Below are 24224 nucleotides of genomic sequence, written 5' to 3' on the forward strand. Positions count from 1 at the left end.
TAGGATAAACATCAAACTCGTGCGACATAAAAGAGTCGAGACAAGATAAGCATCAAACTCGTATGACGTTAAAGAGTTGAGATAGGATAAACGTCAGACTCGTGTGACATAAAAGAGCCAAGACAAAAAAAAAAAACGTCAAACTCATGTGACATTAAAAAACTGAGACAGAAAAAAATGTCAAACTCGTGTGACGTTAAAGAGTCGAGACATGAAAAATGTCAAACTCATGCAACGTAAAAGAGCCGAGACAGGGATTGTTCGGCCCCATATGACGTGAAAGGTTAGGTGTATTCAGGACACAACCACCCTGTTCAATGGAAAAACATCAAACTCGTGCGACGTAAAAGAGCCGAGACAGGGACCATCCAGCCCTGTATGATGTGAAAGGTCCGGTGTATCCAAGGCACAACCACCCTGTTTAATGGAAAAACGTCAAACTCATACAATGTAAAAGAGCCAAGACAGGTATCGTCTAGCCCCATATGATGTGAAAGGTCAGGTATATCCAAGGCACAACCATCTTGTTTCAATGGGAAAACGTCAAACTCATGCGACACAAAAGAGCCGAGGCAGGTACCGTCTATCCCCGTATGACGTGAAAGGTCTGGTGTTTCCAGGGCACAACCACCTTATTCGATGGATTCCGTCTATCCATGTATTGATGTAAAAGGGTTTGGTGTATGGTTCATCGATGCATGACGCTAAACTGATTAGAGGGCTCTATGGTTGTAGGAGTTAAAATTGCTAACCAACCTTGTTTTTTGAAATATCTTTCCCTTTTCAAAATTTTCACTATATGTCTCGTGTTTTCCAAAAAATTTAATTTCTTTGTTAAAATCGTAACATGTCCTTGCTTCGGGTTTATTTCAAATCTCCCCTTACTTTCAAAAAAATTCTAAAAAAGTCTTATAAAAAATGAAGGAGCTTGGACACTCATATATGATGATTACCGCGTTGCCTCGATTGCCGCGTTGCTGCCTCGTCTCTCACTTCGGATTTGGCCAAACAAGTCTCGTTCTATAGAAAGCATTTTCCTACAGACATCCTTAGGAAACCCTAAGGAGATCAAAGAAAATGCCAAGGTTAAAAATTCAAACTACAAAGACCCTTGAAGTTAAGTGGCATGGCTAGAAAATCCAACTCGAGTTTTAAGATTGTGTAACTTACCAACATCTGACGCCGAAAACCCTAGGAGGAAAAATACCCTATGTGGGTGAACTCGGTGAACGCAATGACTTGGAGGGATAGTTGGTGTGCCCCCTGACCACGTGACCTCAGGAAGAAATTTAAAATTTCTATTTTATCTTTGACATTCACCTACCCTTCGAAGAACAGGGAATACCAAAGTTTTTACTTTTTTTCCACTCACCTGTCCCTCAAAACACAGTAAGTGCTAAAGAGGGCCAATTATAGACACCCCATTTTAAATCTGGCAAATTCTATGGTTTTTTAGACTCTTAGGGCCACATTATCCTAATAAAACTCATTTAATTACCTCAAACTATCCAAATCCTATCCCAATTTGAAGTCAAACCCAAGAGCTTTCCAATGGTCCAAGAATCGCCTGAGTCAGACCTACGAATAAAAAGATATATCAAATGACAATTTGTCCCTTTCAGACCCAACTGTCGAGCCGCAGGCCGGGCTGTAACAGGTCTGACAGGCTCAGGCGCGGGCTGATGATGCAGTCAATGAATATGATGACATAGTAAATACATTTTCTTTAATTAAATAAGGCTAAAACTTCAAGATAAATCCAAAAAATTCTGAAAAAAAACTCCAAAAAAATTAGAAAAAATCACCAATTGAATCTTATAAATAACCTCTCTCCGTAAATGGTTAAATCTAAAGATCTAAAGATGGTTAGTCTCACTTTCTCTATCACTTTATTTACATCTTTTTAATTAGTTTAAGGTGTTAAAATTCGAGAGATCTTCATCGAAAGATCTGTCACATTTTTATCGTAAACAAGACTATACCCAAATTGTTTTCTATGAACTCTCAGAGATCACTAATAAGACGATATGTAATAGGGTCGTCATTCACACTCAGTCCCAATATCTCATAAACATCAAATAATGTGGGTGTCATCTCACCAATTTGAATGTTGTAATGGAATGAATTGGTCTCAGAATGCCACCTCTCTACATTGGCAGCGACCAAAGAAGATCAATTCAACCTGGCCGGATTATAGATAGAGCACCCAACCCAGACGCATTCACTAGCTCAACTTGCTCATTGGTTAGATGCCACTCATTTAATTGAAGACTCTTTTCATTGATTCTAATTTCTTGTTTTTCCTGGAATACAACAGATAGACAATATATGAGTCACAATATATATACATGTACTTCTTGTATAATGTATAAACATAGTACAATTTATTGAAAAATAATAAACTAATGGAAAGAGCATATGAATATATGCATATACATGTTCTTCCCATAAGAAATAGGATGCATGTTCTAGATGAAGCTGCAGCAAATTAGGGTCTTGAGGACCTCTTGGATATACCCCATCTAACTGTACACGATTCAGATTCACTAAAAACCCATATGGTCACCATGTTAATCATAAGGTTACATTTGCAAAACTTAACTAAAAAACAAAAAAACAATAATGACAGGTTATTATTAAATGAAAAAAATGATCAATTTTATACCATATCCTAATGTTATGGAGTTAAAAAAACTGGCTTTTTTGCGTGCAAACAAACTAACTATATAGCTCTTCAACTTAACTTAGAGGTTCTAATACAAGTACTACTCTATCAAAAAGAACATGATAATACAAATGAATGAATATAGAGACAACAATAACTCATAATGTACTTGCATATAGAATCAATGAAACAATGCTAAGTCACATATTAAACTTCCAAATAAGCGATCACAAATTGACATATCGAATGAGCTCTCAAATAAATGTACTCACGAATTATTCTATCTAAAATATTGACGCTTGTATGCATATAATAATTTATTTCCTATGTACTCCTAAAACCACAAGAATTTGCAAAATATTCAAACTAAATATGTACTTGAATCATAAATCACATACAAATCTTTATTGTTAAGCTACTTAATCTATCAACGACAAAAATCAACCATTTCCTAAGATATCACTAAATCTATTACAAATCTATACTTAAAACTATCTAAGAGTATCAAAGTTAACATATAATACAATATAATGTAAAATCTTACTAGCATTCAAAACAAAGCAACACATCAAATTTCGAGTTCTAAAAACAAAGCAATCAAAACAAATCATTCAATCACAGTCCTGCGATTTTCCTCACAGACACTAAAAAAAAATAATCAACTCAATACAACATCTTGTAAAAATTTCGAGTTCTACAAAAACCACAAAATTCCTAGTTCTCAAAACCCCCAAAATTTTAAATCTTATACAATCAAAATCGACCCACAAATTAATTGAAACTAAATCAATTTCATGAGAAAGAACTAGTGTGCTTGAGTATCCCTAAATCAAAATTTTATACAATCTAAATTTCTAAAATCGACCCACATACCTTCACTCTGTGAAATGCCTTCAAAATTCGATTAATGCTGTCAAAATCCAAAATAAATCCTGAGCTTCACAGAGCTATATAGTTAGGTTGTTTGGGAGAGAATTGTTAGCTACCTTTGTTTAGCACTCACAGAGCATATGCTTACAACTCACAAAGTAAAGACGCAGAGAGCAGAGAAGATAAACTGTTAAAACTATCAGGGTCATTTTCGATTTTTGAAAAACCAAAATCATAACCATTTCGGTTGTTCAAAAACCAAAAAATGGCTAAAACTCTCTTTTTAAAGCATTCACATAGCATAGACGTAGAGAGCAGACAATCAAGCAAGCAAGAGCAAGGGAGTAGGAAAGCGGGTGGGGAGGAGGCGAACAAGGAAGCGAGTTCTTTCTATAACTCTATGAGAGAAGATGAACGTTAAACTATTAGGGACATTTTGAGTTGTTGAACAACCGAAATTGCAGCCATTTCGGTTGTTGAACAACCGAAAAAAGGTAAAAATGTATTTTTTAAAAATTTTCGTTATGAAGTGAAAAAAAGGACATTCCAGTAATAACAGAAAGTATTTGGTATTTTGGTAATAACAGAAAGTCTAACAGATATATACTTAATTTTTCCTAAACATATTTTACATTTAAAATAAATACTTCTCTAATGCTTTTAGGTTTTTAACATAAAAGTTATGTGGAGAGAGTTGCTTGAAGGCTTTTATAGCACAAACATAAAAAAAAATAAACTAGAATAAAAATACAACAATAGATGTTATTCCAAAGTCTTGTCATCATAAAAGCACGTGGTTTTAAACTAAGAGCCTAAGGCATGCGAAGGGTATGGTATGCTCATATACTATAAACACCCATAAAGTTAAACTATATGCTAGCGGGGATTGTTAGTTACATTAGCGTGTGGTTTATGTAAGGTTGTAATCTTAAGCAATCCAATTAAAGTGCACCTCGAAATTTTATCATAACATGTAATTTTGGTAGTAAAATTTTTAGAATTATTTAAAAATCTATTTTTATATCTAATTATAAAATTTTAAACTCTAAAAATAGTTAAAATCTGGTAGATCCATAACATATAAAAATCGTGAAAATGGACAGTCTAGATAATGTTTTGCAAGATGCACTATTTTTGGGACTCAAATCTTTTTCTTTTCATATTCTTACATCTCAGTGTCGAGATGATCAATTAGAGGGTTTTTCAACATTAAACCAACCTTTTCCGATGGATTTTTGAGGTGCATCTGTAATTTTACATTTTAAGGTTGATGTTACTGAAACAACTATGCCCTATGCTTGAGAATAAAAGATAAGATTGCAAGAAATAAAATGAAGAGTGTCGGATATTACCTCAACCGGGCTTATTACACCCCACACTGAGTCACCACCATCCGATAGCGCGGGATCAACAGTCTAGCTTCAATCTCGAACCAGGAAAGCAAATTTTGGCCAAGCCACACCAATGGAACATGAACCCCTTTTATCACAAACTCAAACCCTAGGTGAATTCTCTTAGCAACCTAGTTTGAGAGAGATAGAGTCTCTTTTTGCTAAACCCTAAAACCCATAGCCATAAATCCATATTTGAGAGATAGGAGAGAGAAGAACTTCATAACCTAAACCCTTAGGTTCTTTCACCATATGGGAGAGAGAGAACAAACATGAGAGAGAAAAACTTTCTTAAGAGAGAGAGATAAAACGATAAGGTGTAGAGATTTTTGGTAGAGACAATGACTTTTTTATAGGCTTGAACAAGATTAAGGTTTCTTAGGGTTTTCTTTAGCTTGCATCTTCTTATGAGATTGAACATAGACCGTCGATCAAGGGTGACTTGTGGAGTAAGTGATCTGAGCCGTCCATTCCATAGATGGGTCATCAACATTATGGAAGGTGCATGGACTATTATCTCCCTTTCCTTAACCATTTTCCCATCAATAGAAATTAGATAAATTAAATCTAATTAAAATATTATGCATTCCATAATCTTTCACAAAATATTCCAAAGATATATCAAGTCAATATACACTTTCAATATTTGATCAATAGATGGTTAAAATATTCCATATCCACATGTCATAACATAATATTATCAAAACATGAAATAACTTAAATTCCAAGAAAGAATCCAATGGGTGGGGGAATGCTACCCATGTGTGGCACATGTAGGCCCCACCCACTTGACACTTGGTGGGCCCATGTGCACTATGGGCCCATCCATGATATTTTATATATAAAAAAAAAATTCTAAAACATAATTTGAATTTTATAATTTTGTAAAATCAATATCTTCATTTTTAAGTAAAAAAAAGTTATAAATAAAATATCAAATGACTCATAAAAAATCAAATAATAATTCTAAACTAATTTCTATCATAAAACAAACATAGTTAAATTAACTTGATGGGAAATAGATCCATATGATTAAGGAATTTAGTCTGCAATCATGAGGCACTCCACCTTCAATTGTGGACTACAGGCCACACTTGCCTTATCAAATAAACCCATTATTTCCCATGACCCACAGTTCAAGTAGGGGCTCATTAGCAGGTCATCAAAGTCTGACGGATGAGCCAAGGAGTCACAATCCCAGTCTGGATTACAGGTCCTTCCCTAGAGACAAGTCAAGGTCACCAAGACCATATGCGACCACAGCTCTATGGCGCATAGGGGTATCTCTCGCACATGCATACACTTCACTCTAAAAGGTGGATTTTTGGCTTTCCCGAACGATTTATCGATGTGCATGTTGTGTGATGGTACATGGATGAGGTTTTGGCCCCTGTCTCTGTAGGCTACCATCACACATAAGGGTCACACAGTCCCTCGGCTCACTCATCCAGGCGTGTTCTCCAACCTCATCAAGGGCTAACCCATAAACCCTAATCGGTTTGTTCTTCATGCCTATGTAACATAGGTTTTTCCCAACCGACTGACCTAGATCATTAGGCACAAATCGGTATCAGCAAATTATCGTTTGCTTAGTATGGTCCACGAGGGACCACACTCCCACTGAGTTCATGTTCCACTATATCATTTCATTTTACAAACACTCATAAGGCCTTTAAAGGCTACATAAACCCAACATCTCGCACTTGGCCTTTGAATGCCTTACATTCTCTCTTTCTCACTTTCTCTTATTCCCATCTCTCTCTCCCAATTACAATCTCTCTCACGCATTTTTACTTATTCTCTCAATACATTAATCATGGCTTTCGTCATCAATCCTTTCGTAAAATGATTTATAGAGGCAACACATTTTTCTCTTTATTGGTCGGATCTCATCCCAAAATTAGTCGTAGCTCATCTTTCATATTGCATCACGAATAATAAACCTATTGTCGCAAAAGATCATCATGTACCCTCATCGCATGGGGTCGTATGTTCATGGGCTCAAAAGAGTTCTTCAAATAAGCTGCTCCCTTTTGTAGCCATGCAACCAGCACCAACATTTGAGTTTCATGGGTGAACAACATTATAGTCGGTTGTTCCATTTAGCATGTCAAATACTAGCAGATTCTCCCACTGGAATATTTAGTTTATCTAGATCTCGATCTTTCTCAATCTCACCTCATTCCTTAGGTGATAAAAACATGGTTTTATATACTTGGAGTTCTTATGGAATCATGGCTCCTATGACACGCATATCGTCATTGTGCTGTTGTAGAAAATTCTTACTGCCTCACAACGCATGAGGTGAAAGTCAAGTTGATTAAGAAATTTCTTAATCCATACGGCTTCCTCGATCATCAAACAACATGCCATGCACTCTGCCTTCATGGTGGACAATTTTGTCACATCAAGTTTCTTTGATTTCCAAGAAACTGCATCCCCTCCAAGCATGAACACATATCCAGATGTAGACTTCGCATCATCTGGATCTATGAGATAGCTTGCACATGTATATCTGAATATCCAAGCAGCTAAAAAAATGTGGGATTGTAGCAGCTCCCACTCAATTATTACACATGCAACATATACATTCTCAACATTCTTATGCATATATCATGAGGTAGCATATCAAGTCTTATGCAATATGTAATTCAATACCCGTTGGTTTCACAATATGCAAAAACCTTAATGAACTATAAAAATTCAACCACATTAGATATCTTGGCTATAAATTCATACAAACCAAGTTATCTAATCAACACAATATGTGTTAGGGAAACCCAGCATGATGGCATTCCTACAACATTCCATATGGTTCAAAGTCTTGAGTAATCGAGGATTCTAAATAACTAGAAATATGGGTCAAGGCATATAGGTATTTAAAAAAAAAACAGTGCATAATAGTTTTTCTCCCACTTTTATAAATACCTTCAAGACATAATGTTTTTCTTTTTAATAAAAAATAAATTGACTTGGTATATATATATGCATTCACAAGCAATAGTTATATAATAGTATGACAGTTTAAAATGATTTTCATAAAGACTTAATTACCTTGCAAGACTATGTGGTTTTCTCAAAACCATATTTATAGACTTAGGCTTTCATCAAATCATCCAATTTAATTATAAAATACATGCTTAGCCTTCATAAATCATTTTATCGCATTCACCTTTAATTTCCTACCAAGTCAAGTTCATGGCCAAAAAAACAAATCATATATATTATCTTATAATTTTATCCAAAATAAAGCACGACTAAATAATGTATATTAAAGCCTTGACAAAATACTTCATTTTTGGCAATTATGGAGAATTTATCAAGAGATCATCATCACATGTAACACATCATATTATAGACATTATTGAGAGGATGGTCACCAAGACCAAGTTCTATCAGAACACTCCCTTTGTGCTTACATATTTGAATGAGCCACACCCATCTCTCGTGTTTCATACTTAGGGCTCAAAGCCCTTGATCAAATCACATCTCCATGTATATCACTACCTTAAGTAGTTCATATTCAAGCACAAGGAGGCACAAAAACACAAGGTATTCAAAATCGACGCTTTCAAATTTGTTAGCGCTTATCACTTAATGTCCATACACTCTGTACAAATTCATAAAACAATTAGTCAAAAATAACCAAAGCACATTACACAAAGCTATTGAATCCTCTTTCGCTACATGACCTTACGATATAATGTGGGATAGATTTCATACCTCAAAACCATGTAGTATGGTACTTGGGCTTTCTTGATTCATCGTTTTTACTTGTTTGACAAGTTTTTGTGATCTTGGAAGTGCACGCAACTGATGGAGAATATATTGGTCATTAGTTTCATATGTCACAAAGTGTCAATCTCTTCGGCACTTGGATTCTCCTGTCTTACACCGTGAAGAAAATATCTTCTTCATCCCATTATTTCAATTATCACAATTTTGATTCTCCCACTGATCTTTAGCGTTTCTATGCTACCACCAAGTCTCTCTATATATCCCTACATTTCGAAGAAACTAAGATGTTTTTATAGGTATTGTGTTTCTTCTTCTTTCTGTTATTCTCAGATCGAATACTCTTTACATAAAGTGTCATATCTTGACAACTTTGTATTACCTCTCTCTGAAGTTTTATTTTAATAAACCATACTCATAGCACACTATAAAACCTTTTTAAATGAGCCCTAAAAAAAAAGCATTAATATTTAGGAATCCAAAGATGTATCTTAACATGCCACATCTATTTAATTTATTGAAGAATAAAACTTGAGCATCCCATGATAAAAATATGATATCTCTCAACTCATAAAGAGTTAATCTTCGAATCCTTTTAAGTATTGAAATAGTCTAAAAAATAAAAATAAAATAGTGCTCAGTTCCATCCCTAAATCATACCATTTAGTGAATATTCATTTTAGTGACATTTACGTCACAATGCAATTTTTTTCAGTTGAAAATCAGAATGAGCACCTCTTAATAAAAAATTTGTTTATCTCAATCCTCAAAGAATTTCTTCTTGAAATCTTTTGTGTTGAAAACTAGACTCAAAACCAAATCATAACATCATAGTTTGAATCTAAATAATATTTTCCTTCAGAGAAATGAATAAGTGACATTCACGTCACAAAATAAATCATATTGCAGAATTCCAGGATGAACATTATCTAGTAAAATTGTCTTTTCTCTCTACTATCATGGAGTTCCTCTTTCAAACCAATTTTGTTTGAAATTAGACACATAATAGTAATACATATATTTTCACAAGCCTTATATCACTCTGTTAAGTAGGCTTGATAAATATAGTTATTCATTTATTCAATGAAGAACATACCAAATTGCAGAAAATTCGGGATGACCTCTCTTTAATCCAAAATTTTTATTCCTCTCTTTTCATAGATATTTCTCTCTCAAATAAATTTTATTACAAATTAGTTTCAGAATGGAATTCTAAAAACTTAGTGTGAACCATAAAACATTCTATTAAGAATAGAAAATAATTTTTGTTGTAGAAAACAGCACTTACACATACTTCAATAAATTGATCATATCTTTCAAACCACGAGGACTTTCTGGATGAAACTTGTTTTTATTTGAAAGTAGACTCAATTTTATGAGTCACAATCCAATTTTAGCTAAAAATAAAATAATGTGATTGGTAAAAAAAATCATGGAACTCAACGGACAGTTCCTGAATTTTGCATAGTCAGAACTGAAACCTTTCATTGTTGAGTCCATAACTCTCAATTCCTATAGAATCTCCCACTGAAATTTTGCAGGTAAATCCTACTCTTAAAGACACAAAATATCACTGAGTATGTAATAGAAAAATACCTCATTATATTCTTCATATCACTACTCCAATATAGCTCAGAATACTCATCATACAAAGTGTCTTTTCAGTGTTGAAATATTTCAATAATTCTTAACCGTGGGTATATTTCTTAACCACAAAGGTCATTAGCTTTCTTATATCTCATTCCAAAGCTTGATCTAAACTCAATAAAGAGAAAAGATAACTAATGACATCAAGTATCAATAGCTTTAATACCAATGAAAGAAAGACCTATATGATCTTTTACCTGGGAATACATTTTTTTTTTCTTCACCCCTTTCTGTTAACAAAAGATCACTTACATGTGGTCTTTATTATAATAAGATAAATTTCAAAATAAAATCAACATAACAATAAAATCAAATCTTAACAACTTGATGTCACTGAAACAACTATGCACTATGCTAGAGAATAAAAGATAAGATTGCAATAAACAAAATGAAGAGTGTCGAAGATTACCTCAGCCGGGTTTATTACACCTCACACCGAGTCACCACCATCCGATGGGACAAGATCAACGGTCTAGCTTCAATCTCGAATCGAGAAAGAAAATTTCGACCAAACCACACCAATGGAACATGAACCCCTTTGATAAAAAACTCAAACCCTAGGTGAATTCTCTTAGCAACCTAGTTTGATAGAAATAGATTCTCTTTTTACTAAACCCTAAAACCCTTAGTCATAAATTCATATTTGAGAGATAGGAGATAGAAGAACTCCATAACCAGAACCCTTAGATTCTTTCACAATGTGGGAGAGAGAGATTAAACATGAGAGAGAGAAACTTTCTTAAGAGAGAGAGATAGAAAGATAAGGTGTAGAGATTTTGGGTAGAGACAATCCTTTTTTTATAGGCTTAAACAAGATTAAGGTTTTCATTGGCTTGCCTCTTCTTGTGAGATTGAACATAGACTGTCGATCAAGGGTGACTTGTGAGATGAGCCATCAACATTATGGAACGTGCATGGACCATTATCCCCCTTTCCTTAACTATTTTTCCATCAATAGAAATTACATAAATTAAATCTAATTAAAATATTATGCATTCCATATTCTTTCACAAAATATTCTATAGATATATCAAGTCAATATACACTTTCAATATTTGGTCAATATATGGTCAAAATATTCCATATCTTATTTGACTACATGCCATAACGTAATATTACCAAAACATGGAATAACTTAAACTCCAAGAAAGAATCCAATGGGTGGGGCATGCCACCCATGTGTGGTACATGTGGGCCCCACCCACTTGACATATGGTGAGCCCATGTGCACTATGGGCCCCTCCATGATATTTTATTTAATTTTAAATTATCAAAAAAAATTCTAAAACATTATTTGAATTTTATAATTTTCTAAAATAAATTTCTTCATTTTTAAGTCCAAAAAAAATATAAATAAAATATTAAATGACTCATAAAAATTCAAATAATAATTCTAAAATAATTTCTATCATAAAACAAATATAATTAAATTAACTTGATGGGAAATAGATCCTTATGGTAAGGAATTTAATCTGCAATCATGGGGGCACGCCACCTTCAACTGTAGACTACAGACCACATTGCGTTATCGAACCGACCAAGTGTTTCCCATGACCCACAGTACAAGCAGGGGTTCATTAGCGGGTTACCAAATTTTGGCAGATGAGCAAGGGATCGCAATCCCAGTCTGTAGATTACAGGTCCTTCCCTAAAGACAAGTCAAGGTCACCAAGACCTTATGCGACCACAGCTCTATGGTGCATAAGGTATCTCTCGCACATGCATACGCTTCACTACAAAAGATGGATTTCTGGCTTTCCCAAACGATCTATCGATATACATGCCGTGTCATGGTACAAGGATGAGGTTTTGGCCCCTGTCTCTGTAGGTCACCATCACACACAAGGGTCATACAATCCCTCGGCTCACTCATCCGGGCATGTTCTCCAGCCTCATCAAGGGCTAACTCATAAACCCTCATCGATTTGTTCTTCATGCCCAGGTAACATGGGTTTTTCGTAACCGACTGGCTTAAATCATTAAGCATAGATCGGACTCAGCAAACAATCGTTTGCTTAGTATTGTCCACGAGGGACCACACTCCCATTAAGTTCATGTTCCACTATATCATTTCATTTTACAAGCACTCATAAGGCCTTTAAAGGCCACATAAACCAAACAGGAACTACAAAAAAAATAACTCCAATGTAGTTGATTATTGGAACTTTTTTGGAATTTAGCCTTTACTTCTAGTAAGGAGCTCGTGTATTGCACAAAATCTTAGACATCTATTTAATATATGAAAAGAAGTGTAAATACACAAACATATCGTGTTATCAAGCATAAATAAAGTAATTTACAAAAAATTATAATAATATTGACTTTAAACAACTAACAATAAATCAGCAATTTAAAATGGGATTTTCCTATTAATTATAAATAATTAATATTAAATAGAAAATTAATAAACTATTCATTTTAATATTTTATTGTATACCAATCTATTAAGAAAATAGTTTATACAAGATTGACGCCTTGGAGAATTAAGGTGCTACTAAAAAATACATAGAAAAAGGTTGTTTTGATTTTAGAAAACCATTCATTTGATCATCTTGATATCAAGATGTAGGAATATGATTAACAAATATTTTAAGTCGAGAAAATAGTACATCCTACAATACATTATGTGGACAATCCATTTTCAAGATTTCCATTTATTCATAGGTATGCTTGATTTTAACCATTCATGGAGTTTAAATATTTGTAATTAGAGATGAAAATAAATTCTCCAACCATCCCAAGAATTTTTTACACCAAAATTACATACAAATTACACCCATCTATTTGGATCGAGAATCGATCAGACCAATATGAATCCCCTAAAATATGAGAAACCAGCTAATTCACCCCAAAACCAATCAGTTCCCCCTAGAGCCAGCTGCTTCCTAGATAACCGAACTAGGCTAGACAACCCGTCGCAAATTCAATGATTTTTGTTTCTTGTAATTTTCATTCATGGAAATTATTTTTATTCAAATTTTTTATTATTGATTTCTTTTTATTCCAAGGCGGTATAACCCAATAGAGGCCTCCTCTTTTCCATTGGGCACCTACGTGCGTTTGAATATGCCCAACCCACACAAATCCCATACCCAATATCCCTTTTGTAGGGGCAGCCCCCTTATAAATTGACAAATGAATCTACTAATTGTTTCCCCAAAATGTGCGGAAAAGAGAGATTCGATATTATCAAGACTCCAAACAAGATAGAACAACTAGAGAAACACATATCTTGAAGAACAAATTCACCATAACTGGTTTCATTATCGTTGGATATACAGAAATGGGATATCACATATAAGTGGGATCGAGAGAAACTCCAGGGAATTTAAATCCCTGTTATAATTTTCCCCGAGAAAAATATAGACTCAGGCACCCTTGAAGATATTACAGCTCAAAAGAAAGAAAATATATAGAAGGTGAAACGAAGAAAACATAAATGCTTGGGCGCATCATGCCCGAATAACTGTATTACAAGGGCACGTTCCTTCACTTCCGGTCTTCTTTGAGTCTTGTGGCCTTCAAGTGAATATTGATTGCAGATATTTATCTTTCTAGGTTCACATGGTCTAAGGTAGAGAAGAGGCTGGTGGATCAACTTCACTCTCTCTCACTAAGGCAATTAAGTTTAATGGTATCATGTCCCTCAGTGAGTGAGTGAAAGAGTGTATTTATGGAGTATGAGAGTTGTTCCAGGTAGATAGGTGTACTTCTCCAAGGTCAATAACTTCGACTGCTGCTCTCTCATGTGATAGTTGCAAAAGATAAACTTCAATCCCTTTATTTCGAAATCATATTTTAGGACGTTGACATCCTTTAACTCGTTTTCAATGTCCTTTCAACTTTAAAACCCAACAAACTCGTTAGAACAAGTTTGAACCATGAGAGAACTCATGAGATAAGATATGTCTAGTTTCCAACTGTCAAAACTGCCAGTCTGACTAAACATGTTTCAATTCAATAGCTATAACTCTCCATTGAGAAATCTTTTGCCATGGAAATTTACAGACATATAAAGGACGCAGAAACAACAAAATGGTCCTGGTCTCCCTCAACTTGGATAAGAATCAAGTGACTTATGCTTCTTTGAAGTTTGGGCATTTTTATTCTCATTCTGAGTAGAAATCAACAAATGATGAGATTAATAACTTGACGCCCTTAAAGTGTTTTGGAAAGCTTTTGCCTTGAGGAAGCATTCAAAGGATTTTTGGAAAGCATGAGAAGGCTTTTGCATAATTTTGGTAAGCACTATATTATGAATGAAATTATTTTATTTAATTTTTATTGATGGAAAAATGGTTTAGGAATAGGGGTAAAGGTTCTAGCACCTTCCATAATGTTGATGACTCATTTATGAAAAGGATGGCTCAAATCTCTCACCCCACAAGTCCCCCAAGATCAATAGTTCATATTCAATCTCACAAGAAGATGCAAGCCAAAGAAAGCCATAATCTTGTTCGAAACTTCTAAAAAAGATATTGTCTCGACCCAAAATATATACACCTTATCTCTTACACCTAATTCTCATTTCTCTCTTATATCCCACAAAAGGGGCACTCCCCACTTAGAATATCTCTCTCTCTTAAGAAAGTTGATCTCTCTCCCTCAAGAAACCCAAAGGGGCACACCTTAGTCTCTCATCTTTGATATCTCTCTCATGATGGTTCTCTCAACTCTCTCATGATTGCTCATCTCTCATTGGGTTTAAAGATTTGTGATAAAAGAATTCATAGTTCCATTAAAAGGCTTGGCGTAAACTTGCTTTTTTGATTGAGATTGAAGGTTGATCATTGATCCCGCATCATCCGATGGTGGTGAGTCAATATGGGGTGTAATAAGCCCGGTTGAGATAATCTCTGGGACTCTCTTTTTGTTTCTTGTCATATATAATTATATTGTCTTTATATTCTCAAGCATAAGAATGGTGGATATTTCCTTTGTTTAAAAAAAAATTGGTTTAATAGCATCATGGTTTTTAAGATATTGGATTTGTTAGTTTTATTTTCTTTGAAGCAAAAGTTATTGTAATAAGATTACTTGTAAGCGATCTTTGCCAAAAGAAAAGAAAAAGAAAGAAAGGTAGTGAAAAGAATAATAAAAAAAAAAAAATATTTCCCGATAAAATCGTATTAGTCTTTCTTTCAATAGGTTCAATTGTTGAAGACCTTCAAACACTTTTCGACTTAGATCCAAACTACATCTAAATAGGGCGGGGAGGCATATATTGACCTTGGGATCATTGATCCCATTATCTGGTGTCAAAATAAGATTTGTGACAATCTTGGAGTTTATTGGATTGTTATGATCCCTTTAACTGGCGGAATTCTTCAAAACTTATCAACTTATATCCAAACTTCCCCTAAATAAAACGAAAAATGATGAAATGGCCTTGGGATCATTGATCCCATTGTCTGGTCTCAAAATGAGATTTGTGACAATCCTTGAGTATGTCCGTCGGTCGAGATGTATGAGGACCAATTGCAGAACTTCCAATACATTTAAGGCCTTAAAGGGCAAGGTCCATTTATATTAATCGTTCTGATATAATATTTGAGGTATTTACATAAATAACATATCGATTGACCATTCAAAATATATTTATATCCATTAAGCTTCCATGTGTTTGAGGATTATTCAATTTGCATATTATTCCCATCCGTTGGTTTCTTGTACTTTATCTGAGATTCACGTATCTAAAAATCACGCCCAACACGTCATTCCATTTAATACTTATTTCTTTAACGATGTATCATATGCCCAATTTCATTCACAGCAAGTTCAGCAATGAACATCCAAACAACAAATACCAAGTAAAACAATGACAGTGATGATTTGGACTGGAAGGCAAGAAGTGTAAGTGAAGAATAGGATGAAAAGACTCATCAATTAGAATTATAATTTTGTTGCATGCGTGTGCAAAGATTGAGGACATAAGGTAAGGAAGGGAAGCGGCACCAAGGGAATAACATATTATATAAAAAATAAACAAAAAAAATTAAAAGGACTTTATGGAATATTCAACTGGATCTTGAAAAAACTCCGAATTACTACAAACTAGAAGATCACTATTACAATAGTCTTTGACTTACAATAACAACCTTACAACTTGAGCATCACTCTTTTATAACTTAACTGAAACAAAGTACATTAAAAGCAAACACTAAAGAAGTAAATGTACATGAATTTAGTATGACTTGTGGGAAATCGATTAAAAAACATTCAACGCTTGAATAAAATCAATAGCGCAAGAAGGCATTCTTCTGATCTAATATTAGGAAGAAATCCACTAACACTACACTATTGATATTTCACTCTTACAAAAGAGTCCAAGAGAACCTCGAATGGAATATAAGACCATGAGAGCCAAAACGGGAGAAAACAGACTCAAACCGGGGTAGTTTGTGCACTAGGGTTTGATTGAAACATTCAACCATTGTGATCAAGTGGAAGAGATTTGGTACGTGAAGCGCACTAGGAGCTCACTAGTATGCATCTCATACTTGCAATTGCAGCAACATAAACGCTTGAAACTACACCAACAAAAGGGGCATACAATAAAGGTTCTTTTATTCAAAGACTAAAGCACTTCAAGAGGAAAGATTAAGCAAGAAAGCTCACTGTTATGAGCGATTCCAGCAGCATAATTAATTTCACACTTAGGGGTGGTGTGCCACTCGCTTCTACCGTCTTAAGTATTAAAACTTACACTCTACTTAACCTAATAAAGTATCATTATCATTGGGGGACATTATATCCTTATATCAGCAATCACAACTCCCCATTTTAAAAATCCTTAGTAGATTAAATATTTTAAAAAATATATAAAATCTCTACATTAACAATGCGCTCACACACATATTACCATACATGTCTCACCCATGCGCTAAAAAAAAAACAATACACTTATCAATATTATATGCAACAACTAAACAAGGGCTTCACGCCAAGGTTGCGCCTAAGTCCCATAGTTGAGCCTAAGTCCCCATATCCTCATATCACCAATCACAACTCCCCATTTTAAAAATCCTTAGTAGATTAAATATTATAGAAAATATAGAAAATCTCTACATTCACAATGTGTTCACACACATATTACCATACATGTCTCACCCATGCGCTAAAAAAAAAACAATACACTTATCAATATTGTATGAAACAACTAAACAAGGGCTTCACATCAAGGTTGAGCCTAAGTCCCATGGTTGAGCATAAGTCCCCATTTCCTCATAACACCAATCACAACTCCCCATTTTAAAAATCCTTAGTAGATTAAATATTTTAGAAAATATATAAAATCTCTACATTCACAATGTGTTCACACACATATTACCATACATGTCTCATCCATACGCTAAAAAAAAACAATACACTTACTTATCAACATTATATGCAACAACTAAACAAGGGCTTCACGTAAAGGTTGAGCCTAAGTCCCATGGTTGAGCCTAAGTCCCCATATCTTCATATCACCAATCACAACTCCCCATTTTAAAAATCCTTAGTAGATTAAATATTTTAGAAAATATATAAAATCTCTACATTCACAATGTGTTCACACACAAATTACCATACATGTCTCACCCATGCGCTAAAAAAAAAACAATACACTTATCAATATTATATGCAACAACAAAAAAAGGGCTTCACGTCAAGGTTGAGCCTAAGTCCCCATATCCTCATATCACCAATCAAAACTCCCCATTTTAAAAATCCTTAGTAGATTAAATATTTTAGAAAATATATAAAATCTCTACATTCACAATGTGTTCACACACATATTACCATACATGTCACACCCATGCGCTAAAAAAAAAACAATACACTTATCAATATTATATACAACAACTAAACAAGGGCTTCACGTCAAGGTTGAGCCTAAGTCCCATGGTTGAGCCTAAGTACCCATATCCTCATATCACCAATCACAACTCCCCATTTTAAAAATCCACACCAATCACAACTCCCCATTTTAAAAATCCTTAGTAGATTAAATATTTTAGAAAATATATAAAATCTATACATTCACAATGTGTTCACACACATATTACCATACATGTCTCATCCATGCGCTAAAAAAAAAGAATACACTTATCAATATTATATGCAACAACTAAACAAGGGCTTCACACCAAGGATGAGCCTAAGTCCCATGGTTGAGCCTAAATCCCCATATCCTCATATCACCAATCACAACTCCCCATTTTAAAAATCCTTAGTAGATTAAATATTTTAGAAAATATATAAAATCTCTACATTCACAATGTGTTCACACACATATTACCATACATGTCTCACCCATGCGCTAAAAAAAAAACAATACACTTATCAATATTATATGCAACAACTAAACAAGGGCTTCATGTCAAGGTTGAGCCTAAGTCCCATGGTTGAGCCTAAGTCCCCATATCCTCATATCACCAATCACAACTCCCCATTTTAAAAATCCTTAGTAGATTAAATATTTTAGAAAATATATAAAATCTCTACATTCACAATATGCTCTCACACATATTACCATACATGTCTCACCTAGGCGCTAAAAAAAAAAAAATACACTTATCAATATTATATGCAACAACTAAACAAGGGCTTCACGTCAAGGTTGAGCCTAAGTCCCATGGTTGAGCCTAAGTCCCAATATCCTCATATCACCAATCACAACTCCCCATTTTAAAAATCCTTAGTAGATTAAATATTTTAGAAAATATATAAAATCTCTACATTCACAATGTGTTCACATACATATTACCATACATGTCTCACCCATGCGCTAAAAAAAAAACAATACACTTATCAATATTATATGCAACAACTAAACAAGGGCCTCACGTCAAGGCTGCGCCTAAGTCCCATGGTTGAGCCTAAGTCCTCATATCCTCATATCACCAATCACAACTCCCCATTTTAAAAATCCTTAATAGATTAAATATTTTAGAAAATATATAAAATCTCTACATTCACAATGTGTTCACACAAATATTACCATACATGTCTCACCCTTGCGCTAAAAAAAGAACTATACACTTATCAATATTATATGCAACAACTAAACAAGGGCTTCACAACAAGGTTGAGCCTAAGTCCCATGGTTGAGCCTAAGTCCCCATATCCTCATATCACCAATCACAACTCCCCATTTTAAAAATCCTTAGTAGATTAAATAATTTAGAAAATATAAAAAATCTCTACATTCACAATGTGTTCACACACATATTACCATACATGTCTCACCCATACGCTAAAAAAAAAACAATACACTTATCAATATTATATGCAAGAACTAAACAAAGGCTTCACGTCAAGGTTGTGCCTAAGTCCCATTGTTGAGCTTAAGTCCTCATATCCTCATATCACCAATCACAACTCCCCATTTTAAAAATCCTTAGTAGATTAAATATTTTAGAAAATATATAAAATCTCTACATTCACAATGTGTTCACACACATATTACCATACATGTCTCACCCATGCACTAAAAAAAAAACAATACACTTATCAATATTATATGCAACAACTAAACAAGGGCTTCACGTCAAGGTTGAGCCTAAGTCCCATGGTTAAGCCGAAGTCCCCATATCCTCATATCACTAATCACAACTCCCCATTTTAAAAATCCTTAGTAGATTAAATATTTTAGAAAATATATAAAATCTCTACATTCGCAATGTGTTCACACACATATTACCATACATGTCTCACCCATGCGCTAAAAAAAAAACATTACACTTATCAATATTATATGCAACAACTAAACAAGGGCTTCACGTCAAGGTTGAGCCTAAGTCCCATGGTTGAGCCTAAGTCCCCATATCCTCATATCACCAATCACAACTCCCCATTTTAAAAATTCTTAGTAGATTGAATATTTTAGAAAATATATAAAATCTCTACATTCACAATGTGTTCACACACATATTACCATACATGTCTCACCCATGCGCTAAAAAAAAAACAATACACTTATCAATATTATATGCAACAACTAAACGAGGGCTTCACGTCAAGCTTGAGCCTAAGTCCCATGGTTTGTATGTGCGGCACACAAGGCACACATTGCCCACTTGTGTGCCACACATCACACATGTGAACCTTCTCATTTGGAATTATCATTCAACAATTTTAATAAGGAAAAAGTTTATCCAAGGATGCTACCTTATAATGTAGAACTACCGATGCCCCTAAAAAATCCTCTATCTCTCTACCTGTGCTCTTCTCTGTCTACCTCCTCTATCTCTCTACCCGAGCTCTTCTCTGTCTTTCTAATGCAGCCATGGGTATATCTCACTAACCGTGCTTTTATTTGTCTTTCTAATAGTCATGACCCAGCTAATAGGCTGTGGCCGGGCAAAAAAGGGGCATATGACCATTAGAGACAAGTTTGTCATTTTTTTTTAAGTTAATAATGTGTGGCTAAGATTAAATATGATAGATGGCCAAAATTTTGTGGGAATTTTTTAGAGTTATGAGTTATAGAAAAACTTGGTATTGAAGGATTTTTGCAGGGGACAGAGACGCAAGTTTGTAAAAAAATAAGAAGATGTGGATTGACCGACCTTCCTTATGATATCTACTTACAATCGGATCATTTTATATTTTAGGTCATTATTTGAGATCTGGTTGTAATTTACTCTTAATATTTTTTGATAATGTACTTTATTTAAATAGAAATTTAAAAAATAAGGGAAATGGTTTGATAGGGCTGCAGCCCTATCAAAGTAAAGCTTCACCTAATAACTCAGCCGAAATTGTAATTCAAGCATTGAAAAGCCTTTAAATAGATCATTTTGACTTAAAAATTATGATTGTGAAAAAACTAGTATTTCAAACCCCAAAAACAATGTATAATGTTAAAAAATTACCTAGACCCTCTATTTTCTGCTGAAAACAATTGTGTAAAGATCCCAAAGATTTGTATGTTTTATTTAGTTTCAAATTTTATTTTTGGTATTGAAAATTGATATTAGAGCCATCATGGAGTTTCCGCGATGGAAAGTTCTTTCTAGATGAGGATTTAAGGTGAGGCTTTATTTGGTTTTCATAAAGCCTAGGCCTTATAAAAACTTCATCTTAAAAATAAACACTCAAATATAATTTGTGATTTTTTTTACTTTTATTTTTATTTTTTAACAAAAAAAAAAATGGTTTTTTTTGGTTTGTCAGACGACATGGCCATCTCATCAGCCGTTGGTTTTGAGAGCGATCATCTTGGGCTAATGAAGCCCGGTGAGGTCCTATTCACACTCTAGCCACGTGGCAGTATGTGATCTTCCAGATTGTTGTGCGTCTCCATTGTGTCAATGGAAACAGATGTACAACCAAATGAACAGATCCTGTTCAAGTAAGGTCGGAATGTAATTTGTGATCTTATGGTAGAATAAATGATTTTGTAAGAAATTTCCACCCCTTAATTGATATTTTCCCTGAATAATTTTCACGCTTGAGAGATGGGGAAAGTTCTACGAAGGTAGACACAGAGACCTACATATTTTAAGATACATAACTCAAAACGCATTTTCTTACCACGAGAAAGACAGGAGAGAGAAACCAACACAGATATTGCAGAGAGATAGAGAGCCTACAATCTACCAACTTAGAGAGAGAAAGAGAGCACCATCTAGAGAGAGAGACTACTATCTTGGGCATCAAGCTTTCTTTAGAATCTTGCATCGCAGAGAGAGAGAGTGAGAGAAATCTACTCAGAGAGAGAGAGTCGCATGAGCATGGCCATGGCCATGGCCGAAGAGTGCTGCACCCACCGGTACCTAATGAGCCCTTCTCACCCTCAATAGGGAATATTCCCCTATTGCCTCACCCAACGAATTCGTTTCCTCAAAATTCAGCAAAAACAAGTCTCTTCTTTTTCTTTCTACAAGAAAAGAAGATCAAACAACTCCACATCCTTATTTCTCTCTCTTTTCAGTAAACTCCATTGTGGACGCTGCCTGCCTTGCCGGAAATCCTTCTCTTCCGCCCATCCCACCCATGGCTCAGGCAAGAACCAATTTCCGGCAACATTTCCAACCAAACCCAATTTTCCGTTGACAATTCCGGCCAAGATTCAACGGGCTCTAACTACGAGTGGGCTTCATCGCCTGATGGAGTTCTTTTTGTCGATTGAGAGGAGCACGCCACGTGGGCGCCGTTGCATCAAGTTAACGGCGTCGATTTGAACAACTCGGATAGTGATGATGTTGGTTCTGACTACAAGTGGGCTCCATCGCCTGAAGGCATTCTTGGCGTCAAGAGAAAGGTTTCAAGAATCGCCGATCATTTCGAGAGGAAGCAAGAACCCGCCACGTGGAAGGAGATGCATCCAACGGCGTTAAGCCCTCTTGCGCACCAAGTTAACGACGTCGAAGCGGACGGTGATAATACCTCTGACGGAGATTTGTTCTTTAGCTGTCAATCATCGACGAGTCTGAGCTCAGGTATGACTCGATCAGCAGGGACGACTCGATCAACATAGAATAAAAGAGAAACTTGTTTCAGAGATTTGAGGATTGTCCTCTTTTTCTTTTTTTTCTTGGTATAGGTTTGTTTTTAAAAAAAAAAATCGTTTTTTCTTTTCTAGGTATAGGGTTTTTTTTTTAATTTTTTTTTTTTTTCTTTTTTTCTTTTCTAGGTATAGGATTTTTTTTTGAAATTTTTTCTGTTTTCTTTTCTAGGTATAGGTTTTTGAGGTTATTTTTGTATGAATATTTCTGGTGTATGTTGTCCTTTATTTATATTTATTTTTGCCTCCTGGGGTTTAACCCACAAAACTCAAGTTTGTTGCTATAAATGATAGTTTAGTACTGGATTTTTTATGTGAACTATTGGAATTTGTTTTGCTGTTGTCTTAAGGAAAATTGAGAATCCAAAATATCATATATGGTGGTTACTTTTCTACAATATTGGTCCATCGGAAAATTTAAAATAAATTTTTAAAATCATATTGAATTGTGTGCTTATTTTTTAATGTATCTGCCTTGATTTTTGAGATATTTATAGGTAATTTTAAAATAGTATAAATTAGATAATCCATTTTCAAGATTAAGGACCGGAAACCCAACCTGAGAGTCCATTTATATTTCAATCCAAGTTTGTCTTCACGAATTATACTATATTTGTCTCTTGTAATTGTGTGATTTCCTCTATATAATGAGGTACTTATTGATGTAAAATATTCATCCAAAAATAAGTAAAGATGTAGCCCGTTTGGGCTTTGGATCCGTGGAAGTAAAGCTTCGGTCTGAACTATGTAAATGTTGTGTTCTCTCCTCTTTTCTCCCCATTCAATATCTGTATGCTCTCACGAATCTTATCATTTGTCAACAAATACAAAATACTCCATTTTTAAGGCTCAGTCAATCTTTTTTTTAAGGCTCAATCAATCTTTTTTTTAATAGCTGGATGCCAAGACGCACCTAAATGTTTTTCAAATTTTAATAATAAAATAAATATGAAAAATGTTTATATAAGTATGCATCCTTAGCACATCAAAAATCTATCTTTAAAGGTTGTTTTGACCTTGAAAAATCCTCTAATTGATCATCTCTACATCGAGATATGTGAGCATGAAAAGCAAAAAGATTTTACGTCCTAAAAACAATTTATCTCGCAACACATTATCTAGACCATCCATTATCAAGGTTTTCAAGTGTTTGTAAATCTATTTGATTTGAACCATTTTTTTGTAGTTTAAAATCGTATAATTAGAGATGAAAATAGATTTTTAAGCCATCCTAAAAACTTTTGGCACCAAAATTATATTTATAATAAAATTTGGAAGTGCGCCAATTATTTAAGATTGCAACCTTATAAAATCCATACCCAAAAATAAAAGGCATAATGTACTGCATCAATTTACTTCTCAAATGAATCTCACCTTTGATTTCCCTTGTGTTCTCTAACGCAATTTAATAAACTCTAGCCAC

At 34.4% G+C, this 24224-nt stretch overlaps 1 non-coding gene across 1 annotated transcript; it reads right to left on the reverse strand.

Moving 5' to 3' along the window:
* Positions 1–21458: 21458 nt before the first annotated feature.
* On the reverse strand, positions 21459–21656 carry LOC148779564 (small nucleolar RNA U3). The gene has a single exon (XR_016046633.1). It is a non-coding gene; the product is annotated as a small nucleolar RNA U3 (small nucleolar RNA).
* Positions 21657–24224: the final 2568 nt, after the last annotated feature.

Source organism: Amborella trichopoda, chromosome 12 (assembly GCF_054954075.1).
Source record: "Amborella trichopoda isolate Santa Cruz 75 chromosome 12, AtrichopodaSantaCruz75HAP2 v2.0, whole genome shotgun sequence".
In the NCBI taxonomy this organism is placed as follows: Eukaryota; Viridiplantae; Streptophyta; class Magnoliopsida; order Amborellales; family Amborellaceae; genus Amborella; species Amborella trichopoda.